The sequence below is a fragment of the Acinonyx jubatus genome, chromosome F2 (assembly GCF_027475565.1).
Source record: "Acinonyx jubatus isolate Ajub_Pintada_27869175 chromosome F2, VMU_Ajub_asm_v1.0, whole genome shotgun sequence".
Lineage (NCBI taxonomy): Eukaryota > Metazoa > Chordata > Mammalia > Carnivora > Felidae > Acinonyx > Acinonyx jubatus.
Window position 1 is genome coordinate 14,714,569 of NC_069394.1, and position 15,697 is coordinate 14,730,265.

The window sequence follows — 15,697 nt, forward strand, 5'->3', positions numbered from 1 at the left end:
TATTTTACATTCTTTCCTTATAATAAATCCTCTTTCCACATGTCCAAAACATAATGGATCTTTTTTGCTTCTAAAATCTGTTTGTCTAACCATATTCCAGGTTCAATGTGTATCTTATGCTTATCGCACATATCAACTTGGATGCTAAATTTTCAAGATGTTAAGTGAAATGCAGTCACACTGAAACAATGGTTATATTTAACGGAAAAATATTTTAATTGTTAAAAAATTGTTAAAATTATATAAAATTGGAAATTTAGTTCCTTGGTTATACTATCCACAGTTCAAGTGCTTAAAGCCACAGGTAACTTATAGCCATTGTCCTAGACATCACATCTCTGGAGACTAGAATGTGGTTTGCTCTCTTTTATGGTATTCTCAGGACCTTTTAAAGTACTCAGACTTATTGAATGGCATTGACTAGCTATTAACTAAAAAAGGTAAGACAAATCACTGAAAGAAAGAAGGAAAGAAAGAAAGAAGGAAAGAAAGAAGAAAGAAGAGATGGAGGGTGGGAGGGAGGAGAGGAAGGAAGGAAGGGAAGGAAGGAGGGGAAGGAAGGAAGGAAGGGAGAGAGGGAGGGAGGAGGGGAAGGAAGGAAGGAAGGAGGGAGGGAGGGAGGGAGAAAGAAAACAGAATAAGAAAGAAGAGCAAGTTTGTTTTACATCTCAAACTCATTTTCCTCATCTGTGAAATAAGTGCCTTGGCAGCTTCCATGCTTCATCTGTGGACAAATGATTCTGGAGCAAGCAAGGTGGGGAAATGCTGCATAGTACATACTAACCCATCTCACTGGAGATCCACAAAGCAGATCAGCATTATCATTTTCCTTCATGGATCAGATATATAAAGAACAATCCCTGTTTCACACTATGCTTACACCTTTGGTCTACAACTATTTCTCTTTGCTTTCTCTTTTGGTAGCAATATAACAAGCACATATGAGTCTACTACCCAACCACAAGTCCAAAACTTTTATAATAGTTTACATCCCTCATCTAAGACAGTCATCATCCCAAACTCTGTGCTCATCATTCCCTTCCTTTCACTTGATATAGTTTTACAACACATATATGTATTACTAGAGATGTTATATACAATTTATTACATATCCATATAGTCATGGTATAGTGAGTTGTCATGCTATATAAAACTCTGACACTTGCCTAACACTGAGTCAGATTTAAAAATCCATAAGCCATCTCCTCATTCAATCTCTCTTCGAGCCCTTGTCATCTCCAGGTGGACAACTGCATTATTTTTCTAAATACACTGTGCCTAACTTCTGTCTTTCCTCTCTTCATCTTCCACACTGCTCTCAGAGTCATCTCTCTAAAACACAAACTGATCATATAATTCTCTGTTACTAGCATATTTTAGAGATGCTCCAAGCAATAAAGTCCAAAATCCTTGTAAGGACTGCAGAAGTTGTTTAACGTCCCTAACCCTTCCTATCTCAGTAAGACAAAGATATGTTGCAGAGCGGCTTTCCCTTTGCCCGCCGTCTGGTTGTGGAATCTGTTTCTCCATCCTCTTGAATCTAGACCAGTATAACTTGCTTTGGCCAATGGAATATGGCGGAAATGACATAATGCAACTTCCGGGGTTGAGCTTTAAAAGGCTTTGCATCTTCTGCTTCGGTTCTCTCGGAAAACTTCCCTTAGCCAGGGAAGGCAGCTGAACTAGCCTACTGGCAGATGAGAGGTCATATGGAGAAAAAACTGAAGAATCTCAGCCAAAGGCCAGAACCAAGGGTCAAACGTGTGAGTGAGGTCATTTTGCACCTTCCAGTCCAGCCAAATCTCTCGCTGAAACAACACATATGTGAGCGCAGGCAGAATCGGCTTGGGAATCTCCAGGCTGACCCACAAAACGATCAGACATATTAAAAATCATGATTGTGTTAATTCACTAGGTTTTGGTATGGTTTGTTGTATAGCAGTAACTGTAACACCTTTGTTAAGATCTTTAAATACTGAAAGTGGTGCTCTCAGGAAGACAAAAGCCCTGGCCCTCTGCATTCACTTAGGCAGTCAGAATTAGAAGATCTGACTCAAAAATAATTATGGACGCAGTTTCGTGGCATAGAGTGAACTTCTCAACTTCGTAAAAACCCACAGAATTAAGAGAATCGTATTAGTGAAAATGCTGGCACTGTGAATCACAAGGGACAAAGGTAGTTCAAACTGGGCTCCCAACTTCCTGTATTCAGGAAACAGGCTACTAAACATCTGCAAACACGGGCCATTTGTCTTCTTGTGTCTTAACAGCTCTCTTGAGACATAATTCACATACCACAAAATTCACTCATTTAAAAGGTACAATTATTTTTATTTACAGATTTGAAGCCATCCTTACAATCAATTTTAGAATATTTTTGTCATCTCAATTTAAGAAAAGAACATCGGATTTAGCTATCCCTTCCCCACCCACCATCCTTTCCAGCCCTAAGCAACCATTATCTTATTTTCTATCTTTTTACATTCTCTTATTCTGGACATTTCATATAAACGGATAATACAATATGTGGTCTTTTGTCACTGGCATCTTTTACTTAGTTTAATGTGGTCAAGATTTGTCCGTGTTATAGCATATGTCAGTCATTCTTTCCTTTTCATGGCCAAATAATATTTCATTGTATGGATGTATCATATTTTGTTTATCCAAATATCCAGTTGGACACTGGGTTGATTCTACCTTTTGGCTATTATGAATATTGTTGCTGTAAACATTTGTGTACAACTTTTTGTGTAGACATAGGTTTTTTTTTTCCCTTTGGCCGTATCTCTAGGAGTGTAATGTCTGGATCATAGGGTAAATCATTTGAAGAAACTGTCAGATTGTTTTCTGTAGTGACTTTGCCTTCCCACTAGCAATCTAGAGGGGTTTCAGTTTCTCCACATCCTTGCCAACACTTGTTATTGACCTACCTTTTGATTCTAGGCTAGTGGGCTTGAAGTAATATCTCATTGTGGTTTTGATCTGCACTTACTTGATGACTAATGATCTATGGCATATTTTCATATGCTTATCAGCCATTTGTATGTCATCTTTGGAGAAATGTCCATTCAAATCCTTTGACTTTTTAAACTAGGTTATTTGTCATTTTTATTACTGAATTTTAAGAATTCTTTATATATTCTAGATACAGGTTCCTTATCAGATATACAATTTTCAAATATAGCTATAGTCCTTAGGTTGTCCTTTCACTTTCTTGATAGTATCTTTTGAAGCACAAAAGTTTTAATATATTTTTATTTTTTAATGTTTTTTATTCTTTTTTGAGAGACAGAGTGTGAGCAGGGGAGGGGCAGAGACAGGTGGAGAAGAATCTGAAGCAGGCTCCAGGCTCTAAGCTATCAGCACAGAGCCCGCCATGGCGCTCCAACCCATGAAATGTGAGATCATGACCTCAGCTGAAATCTGATCCTTAACCAACTGAGCCATCAGGCATCCCACAAATTTTTCAATTTTAATGAAGCTCAATTTATCTGTTTTTTTGTCTTGTTGCTTGTGTTTGGAGTCATATCTCAAATTCCACTGCCACACCTGATGTCATGAACATTTACCTCTATGTTTTCTTCTAAGAATCCCACAGTTTTAGCTCATAGACTTGGATTTTTGATTCACTTTGAGTTATTTTTTATATAGTGGTGAGGTAAAGATCCAACTTCATTCTCCTGTGTGTGACTCTAGCCAGTTGTCCCAGAATCATTTGTTGAAAGCACTATGCTTTTGCCTTTGAATGGTGCTGGCATCTTTGCCAAAAATCAATTTTCCATAGACACCTTGACACACAACTCTTATTGGAGTCATGAGAAAAAATGGATGAGGAGTCTTCCATAAATGGTATGCAGAAGGGTGGTGGCTCTTTTCAGTAAGAAACTGAACACAAAAGATGGGGGATTTATTAACCATCAATGTTTTCCAGGAATACAGAGCTCAGATAAATACTGAGCTGACACTGTCAAACCCTCCTTTTGTTCAATAAGAATGAATATAATAAACTAACCTAAACAAGTAAAAGACCAGCATAAACCTCCTGAGTGAGACAAAGCAGGATCTGTCTAGGACTTTTGTTGGTGTTGTTCCTGTAAAATAAGCTGAACCATCTGTTGAGAGGTTATAGCAAAGGTCAATTGTTTTAGAATCTTGAAGTCCAGACATCTTAAACAGGGTTATCTGAAATGAAAAATAAAAAATATCAATATAAAAGATGGAATTGGAGCACCTGGATAGCTCAGTTGGTTAAGCGTCTGACTCTTGATTTTGGCTCAGGTCATGATCTCTTGGTTTGTGAGTCTGAGCCCCAACTCAGGCTCTATGTTGCCAGTGCGGAGCCTGCTTAGGATTCTCTCTCTCCCTCTCTCTCTTCCCCTCCTCCCCTCCACCCATCTCTCAAAATAAATAAACATTTAAAAAAATGGGGTGGCTCAGTCGGTCTGACTCTCAATTTTGGCCCAGGTCATGATCTCACAGTTCATGAGTTCATGAAGCCCTGCATCAGGCTCCACACTTATGCTGTGGAAACTGCTAGTGATTCTCTCTCTCTCTCTCTCTCTCTCTCTCTCTCTCTCTCTCCCTCCCTCTCTCTTTGCCCCTTCAGCACATGCTCTCTCTCTCTCAAAATAAATAAATCAACTTTTTTTTGTAAAGATGGAATTAAAGCAAAGAACTAGGAGTCAACCTTGTGAGTCACAGGTTTAGTGGATTCCAAAAGGCTGGTGGAAGAAAATCTTTTGATTAAGCAGTACTTCTGCGGAAATAAATGAAGGCCACCCAAATGAGAACAAGCAAAGACTATTCAGAACTTGCGACCATACGGAAGTCAGCCACCATCACTTATACTTGGCAGAGACTCAAGGCACAACTTAGTGAAATAAAAGGGAAGAAAGACTAGGTACGCCCTGATAGGATGCTGTTGGCATGAAGAAATTAGAATGAGACTAACTCGAGTTAGGGCATGCTATTAGTTCCCCTAACTAATTAGGGGAACATTTTTCACTTTTTTTTGGAAATGAGGGACAAAACTTAGGGAATCAGGCGGTTATTAACCAAGACCTGACCATTTGCTGCAGTTGCTGCAGAAACGGTGAGTTGGCCTGCCAGGCTGATTGCTACTGAGGCTGTGGATCAGAACTCTGTTTTTATAGTCTGAGAGTCTGGCCATTGCCTGTATGTATGGTCAGTCTCCCAGTTCCTCATTTCAATCATTAACTCACTTGCAAGAAGTCGGCCAATTCAGAGAAAGCTAGTGATCCAGATCTGCGCTGCTCAGAGATTGTTAGTCACCTCCATAGTCAACTGTATGCGAGATCTTCCTGACCTTTCCGTTGTTTTGTCATCATTGGGATCATCTGATGAGAGAACAGCTGTGTGAGAACATTTAAGACTCTGGATAGAATACAACAGTTCAGCATAATGATCGCATGACCAAAACCAAAAACAATTAATAGTCCCTATAAAATGCTTCAAAACAAATCCCAGTTGCCCAACCCAAGCCAAGAGAACAAATATCATAGGCCATGAGGACTAACTTTAGATAGCCAAATAGCATTCTCCTTAAGCAACGTATAGCCTGTTCCACCCTATTCTGTTAATCCAAGTACAGTAAGAACTATTAGCAATAGCACAAGTGCCACTATGACTAGCTTAAAAGAAATTTACAGCAATGCAACTGGCCACCAATGAGTAGACATGTCACTCATGCCAATGAGTTGAAAGTGATCTGTATTCCGTCTAAGCGAGAGATGGTATCATTAGTAAGTTATGCAAATTAGTGAGGTTTCTTACACCTTTTTCTACTTGTATGATTCCCACTGATGGGAATAGTATCATGAACAATGAATCAGTAATTCCTACAGGTAGTGTCCTGAATAATCAAGAGTGGCTTCATTTTTCAACCTATGTCTGAATTGGAATTTCTAGCCATGGTGATTTATAGAATTAAGGTTTCGGTCCACAGACAAGCATTGGACTACTATTCTTAAAGGTGTTAGTTTGAAACAAACAGAATCAGGAATCCTGGTTACAAAGAAAGTAGTACTTGGTAGGGACACGTGAGATCTAGGAAATAATGAGTTATATGTATCATGAGATCAAAACTAACGCCTTCTATCAGTTGGGGTACATATTTGGGTTCCTGTTAATTTCTTCCAGATGGCAAGCATTTGGTCCATTGCCCTTAGAAAGTTGTGGGAAATAAAGTTTAAAATTATATAGGGTCTGATTGATTGTAATAATTGGTTCTTTTGCATACATGGACACTGATAAAGTCACAGGCTTATTTGTTTAAGGTCATTTTTCCATGTAAGTGCAAATGGAAACATCATTCCTTATAGTCTCATTAGACCATTCCTTATAGTCTCATTTGGTGAGAGGTTTTATAATGGGATACAGTGATAGATGGCATATCCAGCTGTCAGTAAGACCAAAGGCAGTAGCTACTGTTTGAGATAGTCTAATGATGGCATTAGAATGAGTATGTTCTGGCCTAACAATTATATAAGGATGGAAAAAGGAGAGAAAGAGCCTTTATGTGTGAATAGCAACCAAGGATCTATAGAAAATAAGGATAATTATTAGTAGTAGATAGATAAAACAGGAATCAGACAGAGGTCTTGGTCCAACACCCTGGGCAGAAACTATTCATTGTCTGAAGCCATCTGCTTGTTCCAAAGAGATTAGGTGAGCTGTTTCCTTCCAAAGATTATTTGTGTCTACAAGATCTCAGAGTATCCTCAATTTAAATTCCCCTATTAAAGTAGCCTTGTAATTGTGCAGAATTCTGAATTGCTTCCTTAATTGTTAAGCATGAAACCAAGCACTGGCTCCCTGGCATTTCACTGTTGTATTTGTTGCTAACAGTACCTGATAAAGTTCCTTCCATTGAGATCAAAGGCAGCAGATTTCCTCTGATGTTTCTTCCAACAGACAAAATATCCTAGCAGAAGATCATGAAGAGGTGATTCAGAAAAATGTTTTGGGGAGGTACCCTTAACCACTGGTGATAGAACTGGGTGTAATACAAGAGCCCCTTGTAAATTTTTTGCCATGTCACCATGCAGTAGGGTGGAGTCTAATATCAGAGATGAAATTCCCAAATGCATGGATCTTGCAGTTACCAATTCACAGGGGGACAACTGATGTGTCCCAGAGGGAGTGAACTGTAGAGCTATAAGACCTAGTGAGAGTGTCTTTGACGAAGAGAACTCAAGGATTTCTGAAAGTTTTGTTAATTTAAATTCAAGGATTTCCATCAGTCTTTTCAACCTTTTCAGAAGATTGTGGGTGATAAGAACAGTATAGTTTATAAGTAAGGGTAACATCTTACAGAATTTTCTCACAAGAGTGTCTGGTAAGTGCACATCCTGATCACTTGATATAAAAGTCGAGATGCCTCAGGCTGAAAACACAAAATCAAGCAGCTTTTTAGTGACCATAAGGCCTGTAGCTTTTCAGCAAAGAAATGCTGCAGCCCATCCTGAATATAGATGTACAATAACTAAAAATATTCAAATATCATAGAAGTTGATGCCAGTTAAAATCCATCTCAAGGTGTTTGAAGTCCCACTGAGGTCCTGGCTGTGTCTCCCCTTTACAGATTTTCCAGGATTAGGTTGTTGACAGGTGACACATGACCTGAAAATAACCTCAGCTATCGTTTTAAAATTTTCTCACCTATGTTAAGATGATCGATTTGTCTGTAAAGAGTAGTTTCATGAAGAAATGTAGTTAATATCCACTTGAATTTATCTGGTTTAACCACGCTGCCATCTTGAGCACTCCAGAGATTATCTGAGTGAAAGATACAACCAGATCCTTCCTTTTCAAAATCGGACGCCATATGTTGATATTTTTAATGACCTCTTTGAATCCTTCCAGAGATATATCCTTTGAGGGTTTCGGTAGGCTTATAACTTTGGTTAAGGAGAGTTTTTAGCATAATGATCTCCTACAGCATTTTCTTTAGCTTCTGTATTATCTCTTTTTACATGGGCTTCAATCTTTATAGTAGCCATCCCTCTAGGAAGTAGGAGTACATCTAAAAATTCCATAACTTGTTGTCCATTTTTAGGAGGATACCAGCAGAGCTGAGAACCCCCTTTGTTATGAAGAAGGCATCCCAGAGTCTTGTACTACTCCAAAAGCAGATCTGCTATTCGTATATATACACATTATGTATTCTCTGATCATTAGCTAGTTGAAAAGCTCTAGGAAGGGCAGTTAAGTTTTGCCATCTGGGCTGATTTTACTTCAGGTAGAGGACTATATTCTAAAGAGGCATCTTCTTAAATTACTGATAGCATTTCCTGCTTGATAATCTCCAGTTTCAGTTGAGGTACGCTCCCTCAGCAAATACTATTAGGTCAGATTTCTCAGTGGGATCTTTAATACATTGTGCATCTGTGAGGTACAGATAGCTCCCTAACTGAAGTAAGACAATCAAGCTGTTGCAATTCGTTCAGGAGCAGGAGAGTGGCAGGATTCAGGTTGTTTCAAGGGTGAAGAGTAAAGAGGAGAGAGTTAACAGAATCTCTTCAGAGGTTAATCAGTTGGCTGAAAAGTGTTGTGTGTTCTCAGTCAAGAGTAATGTCTGTGTCGCATGAGGAACCATGAGAGTAAGTGGAGAGCCTGGAACTAGTTCAGCAGAAGCACTGGCGACTTTTGTGATGGCACTGATTACCTTAAGTCAAGAGGGAAAAAGCCTTTACAATAGGGTCAAGGGTGAGACAATAGTAAGCAGCTGGCTTTTGATGATTCCCATGAAATTCAATTGAAACCCTAAGGGCTTCTTCAAATTGTTCATGCACAATTTAATGAAATGGCTTTCTAGTTAGGAATACCTGAAGAAGGAGGCTATTGAAGGGCCTTCTTTAGGTACACAAGGCCTATTTATACCTGGGCTCCCAGATCTGAGTCTCTTACCAAAGACTTAGACAATTCATAAAGAAGTGTTGCAATCACAGAAAAATTTGGTACCCATTGCCTGCAATTTCCAATTAAACCTAGAAATCCTCCCAGTTGTCAGCTTGAAAGAGGTCTAGGATAAATTTGGATAGTCTTTAATCTATCAGGAGAATATTTCCCTTTCTTACATAGGTCATTTCCTAAATAATGGACTGTATTGCGGAACATTTGTAATTTATCTTTTGAAGCATCATGTTCCTTTTCTGCTAAGGCTGAGAGTAAGTAAATGATTCTTTTCACAAGCTTCCTTGTCCTCTGAACAAAGTAAGAGATTATTATGTTATATTATATTATATCAGAACTAAATCACAAGGGAAATTTGGATCTTATAAATCTTGATTAAAGACCTGGGGAAAAGTGGTAGATGGCTTCAGTGCACCCCTGAGGCATGACTGCCCAGGGATATTGTGGTCCTCCTCAGTGGAAGGCATGGTCTAGAGGCATGCTGAAAAAGGCAAAGCAAAGATCCTTTCAAATGAACAATGAAGCCAGAGGCGGTAGGCAGATCAGATGGTATTTGAATTGCATACTACACGGAAACAAAAGATAACAATTTTGTTGATGGTCTTGAAGTCTTGAACAATTTATATCTTCATCCATTTGGTTTCCTTTTCGGCAGGATGAGAGTGTAGCAAGGGCTACTGCAGACTATGAAAAGATCTTTGAGAATAAGGTTTTTAAAGCTAGGTTTGAGCTCTTCCTTTGTGTGTCTGGCCTCAAAGGATATTGGGAAAGTTAGGGTAATGGTTTGGTATGATCTATCTGAATTTTAATAGATTCACCTCCAATTCCATTCCAATTCTGATGTTGGCATTTTTAGTCCATAAGGTGTCAGTTATGATGTCAAGATTTTTATCAGAGGTATGTATTAAATATTACGGAGAAGGCAAAGGTATATCCAGACCAGATGCAATTTGATTATGAATAGAGGAGTCCTCTGGAATTTCAATATATATCTCCTCTCGTGCGCATTTGCAAAGTAAATATCCCCTTATTAACTTTGCAAGGGTGGCATCACAGAACAAAAAAGAATGTTTTTCAGTTAAGGACACAGGGTTACAGCTAATGGCTGCAGATTATTTGAGATACCTGCTCCTGTGTGTGCTATGTTTTCTCTGAGGAATGTGTTGAGAAAGAGGTAGGATTTAACATAAAGCAGTACCCATATCTACCAAGAATTAATGAGGTTGACCATCTATATTTATAATTCACTTTGTTTAAAAGTAGTCCAGACTATTGAACGCATTCTCCTTCCTTATTAATCTGAGTTGAGGGATTTTTTTCATTTTGGTTTTTCTTTTGTTAAGATGAGACATTTTTTTTTTCCAGTGCCCCTCCTTTTTTTCTACAATATCTACAAATGTCCTTATCAATAGGTAGTGGTCTACTTAGCTGTTTGATCTTCAGGGCCCAGGGTTATTTTAAGTCTTGTCTTATTTTTATTCTAAAGCCATTTCAAAATGTTAGGTCAGGTGTTTTAGTTCAGATAAAGGGGCTATTTCCCATTCTAATTTCTTTCTTTGAATTAGGTGCCCAATCTCAGGTTCAGCAACATTGACAAAATGAGATGAAAGGGCTGCTGTTCAATCAGCATCTCTCACTCCCACACATTTTTGGAAGATATTTTCTAGTCTATCCTAAAAAATATCCCATTGTTTCATCTTTACTTTTATCACATGGAATTATGGTCCAATGACCGTTTATTAAAAATGTTTTATGTATGGTGTTCAGGAGACTTTACCTAGCTTGCTTTTTGAGCTTCTTTTTGAGCCTCAAGCTTAAGGTGAAAAGGGGGTTCTTATAGGTCCCTTATTGGGTAGGTCCAATCAGCATTTGCCATACGGAAGTAAGCATCTGAGTTTCCAACCAACATGTGTACAAGTTGAATTCTAAAAAATTTTTATGGGTATTTGCTGGTCTTATCTAAGTTTAGAGAAATCTTTAGAATTCTAAGAATTAGAGCTTGAGTGCAAGGTTTAGATTCTATAGTTCCCTGCATACCCAGCACAAGAGAAGGATGGATTTTTAGAGGCAACTGGTTTTGGTAGTTTTAAGAGTTGGGGAAAGGGTCTGGACAAGCAGATGGAGGTGTCGACAGAGGAAAGAGATTGAAATGATAAGAGGGAAAAAGGAGAGTAGGATATAGGGAAGCAGCTGAAGGACAAGAAAGAGGATTTACTAGAGAAAGTACTTTGTTGTTACTTAAGTTTGTCAAATTCCTCATAGCCTTGGCCAAAGAAACTTTTGGTGAAGTAATTTTTTATTTAAACTTTGTTTGGAGGTCTCTGTGTACCAATCAAAAAATGCTGCCCATATGTACTGAGAAATCGTATTCCTTTCTTTTCTAAGGAACCTTTCAAATGAACAATGTTTTGAAGTCAAATGCCCCCAAGTGCCCACTAAAGGCTTAATTCATACTTGGGAAAATTACAACATTTGGAAAGATAAGTACAAGAGTAAGGACTGTCATGAGAGTGGATATGTGAAACAAGAGTTTTCCCAGAAGAGGAGATGATTTAGATTTAAATGATCCCATGAGAGCTGCCAACGCTGGTAGAAATGAAATATGTGTGCAACGCATATCTCAAAACCCAAACTCATGATTGGTCACCTTCAAACACAGACTCGACAATGTGTGCCCTCTGGCATGTGGAATATCAGAGAGAATGCTCTCTCTGAATCACAAAGGGGGGGAAAAGCCCGAAGGACAAAATCTTGAGATGGAAAGAACCTCATCCAGTTTTATTGGGTGACTTACAACAAAGTTTGTCCAAATGGGCAGTTCTTGTAAGAATGGCAAACTCATTGGGGGCGCAGTCGGTTAAGCGTCCGACTTCAGCCAGGTCACGATCTCGCGGTCCGTGAGTTCGAGCCCCACGTCAGGCTCTGGGCTGATGGCTCAGAGCCTGGAGCCTGTTTCCGATTCTGTGTCTCCCTCTCTCTCTGCCCCTCCCCCGTTCATGCTCTGTCTCTCTCTGTCCCAAAAATAAATAAACGTTGAAAAAAAAATTTTTTTAAAAAGAATGGCAAACTCATTGGTGTGTGAGGCTGCCATGAAAAATATGCTCAGAAGGCATATGCCTGTGTTCTACCATATGATTCTTCTTGTGACCTACAGCACTTTTAGACAGCAACCCATGGAGCAGTAACACAAATGCAAACAAAAAGGGATGAAAAGAATGGCTTGATTCCACCAATGATACAAACAAATGGCACGAATAACAAAACCTGGCTACAAAACTCAGAAGAAAGACCAAGGAACTCAACACGAAGTGTAGAATTCAGGCCTGTGCTGACTTACCACATCGTTGTGGACTTGATGAGCAGTGAGCAGTGAGGCACAACAGGTTCTGGGTGCCTGGTCTAAGACTGGAGGCCACGGTGATGGTCAGTGCCAACTGTATTTTGGTGGAACTTCCAAGAAAACTGTGGTAAGAAATGAAGATCACTCCAATGAAAACAAACAAATGCGGTTCATTCAGAACTTGCTATAGCAAGAGAATTACCACCATCACCTGAGATGGGCAGAAACTCAAATGCAGGTAGAGTTGTGGAAAGCTCTGGAGTGGAAAACAGGACGACTTTGGTGAATGCTAATTAGAGGCAGCCGGCTTTCAGAAGCTAGAGAACTAACTAGAAGTGGACCATCTTATATGGTTGATTAGAATATATTTGTTAGATATATAAGTTAGAAGTGAGGGCAAAAATTAGGGAAGCTGGCAATTATTGACCAGGTCCTGATTTGGGACTGATATTGAATAGGTTATATTTGGCTTCTTAGACTAATTGCTCTAGAGGCTGTGGGTCAGAGCTCTATTTTTGTACCTGGTCTGGTGATTGTTTGTATATTCAGTCTCTTACCACTCACTGAGTTTTTTGAAGCTGAGATGTCAATTGTATTGGTGGTGATGTCCACAGCATTGGTTCTTCTCCAATAAGGATGGATGGCTCGAGTATTTCGCCACACTTGCTTGGTAGTGCAAGCAGTGGCCTATGCATGGAAAGAGCTGGACCATGAATGATCAGGTGGGATGATGAGTCCTTCCAATCTTATAAAAAGTCCTTAGGCTTCAGCTTGCAGTGACTCTTCAGATTTTGGAGGCAAAGACCAGCAAAGGCAATTTCAGAGTCCCAATAAAAACCTGGCAATCGGTTTGTAGTTCTCATGACTTCAAGTCAAGAAGGAGGCAGAAAAAATGGAAAGTTTATTTTGAGGCTAAGATTAGTTTATAGCCAAATATTAAAGGAAACTGTAAGAACTGAAAATCTGGTTAAGGGTTGACAAGTTGTGCAAGGTGAGAAAACACAGTGCAATTTAGAAGTAAACATCAAACCGGTTTTTGCACAGGGAAACAGAAAGCTTAGTTACCAGACAAAACAAAGTTTCCAGATAGATCTGCAATTTACAGAGGTGCAAAATAGCTCAAAGGCAATGAATAGGGTCAGAATCCGGTAATCCAAAAGAGCATGCTATAGTTTCCCATTGAAACACCAAAGGCTCTCTACAGTCCCTTTCCCCTCTTGATCAAAGACAATCTCAAAGAAAGATTTCTCTTGGTCACAAAATAAGGCTGGTCTCACTGGAGGTGGCCTGGTTATTTACATAGATGCAGCAAGAACGACGTGGTACCACGTAGGTCTTATACTGGCTTCTCTGGACGCTTTCAGAAAGAATCTCAGATTGGACTTTTCAGAGCCTCTCGAGACTAGGAAGCCAAGCCAAAACTTCACCATCATTTTCCACCTGCAGTACCTAGTGATTTGGTGGGCATTCCTCTCTTCCTGAGGTCCTCAAAATAGCCTAGGATTCCTGAGTCTGCCAGGAAGTGACCTTCCTTGCTCACCTATAAGGCTGGGAACCCTATCAAGCCGGTTGCCAGGCCAGTTTTCCCAAGAGGGACTTTGTAAGCATTGGCCCATCATGTCAACTTTAATTGCTGAAAAGGGTCTGGTCACATCTGACGAAACGAGCATCATTATCAACTGTGACATTATAGGCAGAGCCAGCCTTGATTAACCAGTGCTTCCAATTATGTCCTATTAACAAGGTGGACGGGCTCTCACTGAATCTATGCAAATAACTACAGTGCCACGAAAACAGGAATACTCCACGAGACTTCCCAGAATTTGGAAGGGTGAGGCAGGGCAGAGAAGAGGAATGTTTCCCTTCTGTTTCACAAGGGCACAGTCTACTAAATTGTTGTGAGTGCTAGATAGCTTGAGAGAAGAGAGAAAGTGCATCCTTACATCCAGAAAATAGAACACGAGAGCATCAGCACTGTTCCAAACAAAGCCCATAATCATGAAAGATCAGTTCATTCAGTCCTATGTAATAATTCTTGTTCCACTTGATCCAGGGTTACTAGTCTCAGGAACACCTCTACTTCTTGACTGGATGTCTGGAACTCCTGACTCAGTCCACTGGTATGATCTCATAGTTAAACAATGCCATCAGAAGCCTGCACCCAAGAGTATCTGGCAGAGTCTCCAGGCTCTTAAGACAATCCTTTGTTAAAAATGGAACACTCTGCCTTCCAGCTGATTCCAGGCATTTTCATGGAAGCATCAGGAGTAAAACAAAGCATACAAACTGTCTGTAGATGACAAAAGACTAGAAGGTCTATTATTTACTTCCTACTGATATTTTCAAAAGAGAATGATCTGAAGAGAGTTCATTACAATAATCATGCAATCGACAAGCATATCTGGTTGTGTCCATGGCACAGAGAACAAAATAAAGTCAATCCAAAAAAGGTTTTGACAAAACATGTTTAAACACAAAGATTCGTGCCTATTTTCATAGAAGAGATTGCATTTAATTTATGAAAACAGATAAACATAATCTTCACAGAGAAAACATTTTCAGGTATAACATAAAAATCCTGAAATGTTAGGTGTAAACCTAGTACAAAGTTAGAATATATCAAGAATATGTCAAGACTATCAAGTAAATAGATTTAATACATCTAAAGTAGGCTTTTAAACATCAGTAGTAGATTAATAAAACTTTATAGATAAATGATGTGAATCCTCAGTAGAAAACTAGCCAGGAAACACACTGAATTCACATTAAAGATGTAAAGTTGCAACCAACTTAATGTTTTTAAAAATAACTAAAATTATGACTGCTAATATAATACTGCTTTTGTTTTACAGGCAAAGTAACACTAAAACTCTGATACACAGAAACGTATCATGGTCAGCAAAAACACTGATCATTGTGTAGAACCTTCCCATACAGGATACAATTGTTTAAATATTTACACTAATAATGTTTTACCCAAACAAATTTAACCTAGGGAGGTCTAAGCATTTCTTCTGATTCGAGAGTATTTCCCACGTAACACATCATTAGTAACCTATCAATAACCCTAATTATTCCCAACATTTCTTTTTTTACAAGGTGAAAAAACAAATCTTAGTGGGAACCCTTTGCAAAATCTCAAAAACAATTTTAAGTGCTGACAAGGTTAATCAAACTTTGAGCTTGACACAACTTCGGGACCACAAAGCCCTCAATCCCATGTAAATTTTCTGCACTTGAATTTGTTTGCTCCTCTTAAGAGCAACCCCTGCCCCATGTGCTTAACCACAAACCAACACTTCCTGCCTTAACTTCCCTGTTAGTACAATATTTGATGAAGGTTAAGTTTCAAGAACCCCCTCCCCTACCAGTTTTCAGCTCCCCACCTCCTACTCTCCACAGCCACCTATCCCAGGCGTCTCT

At 39.1% G+C, this 15,697-nt stretch overlaps 1 long non-coding RNA gene across 2 annotated transcripts; it reads right to left on the bottom strand.

Annotated features, from left to right (window-relative positions):
- Positions 1-677: 677 nt before the first annotated feature.
- On the bottom strand, positions 678-15,696 carry LOC113600463 (uncharacterized). 2 transcript variants are annotated; one of them, XR_008292575.1, is made up of 5 exons: positions 12,839-15,696; positions 12,272-12,396; positions 6,871-6,943; positions 5,223-5,357; positions 678-4,182 (listed from the first exon to the last, which is right to left on the bottom strand). It is a non-coding gene; the product is annotated as an uncharacterized LOC113600463 (long non-coding RNA). The 2 variants fall into 2 exon arrangements; XR_003421453.2 differs by having other exon boundaries at positions 12,832-15,696.
- Between the last annotated feature and the right edge of the window lies 1 nt (position 15,697).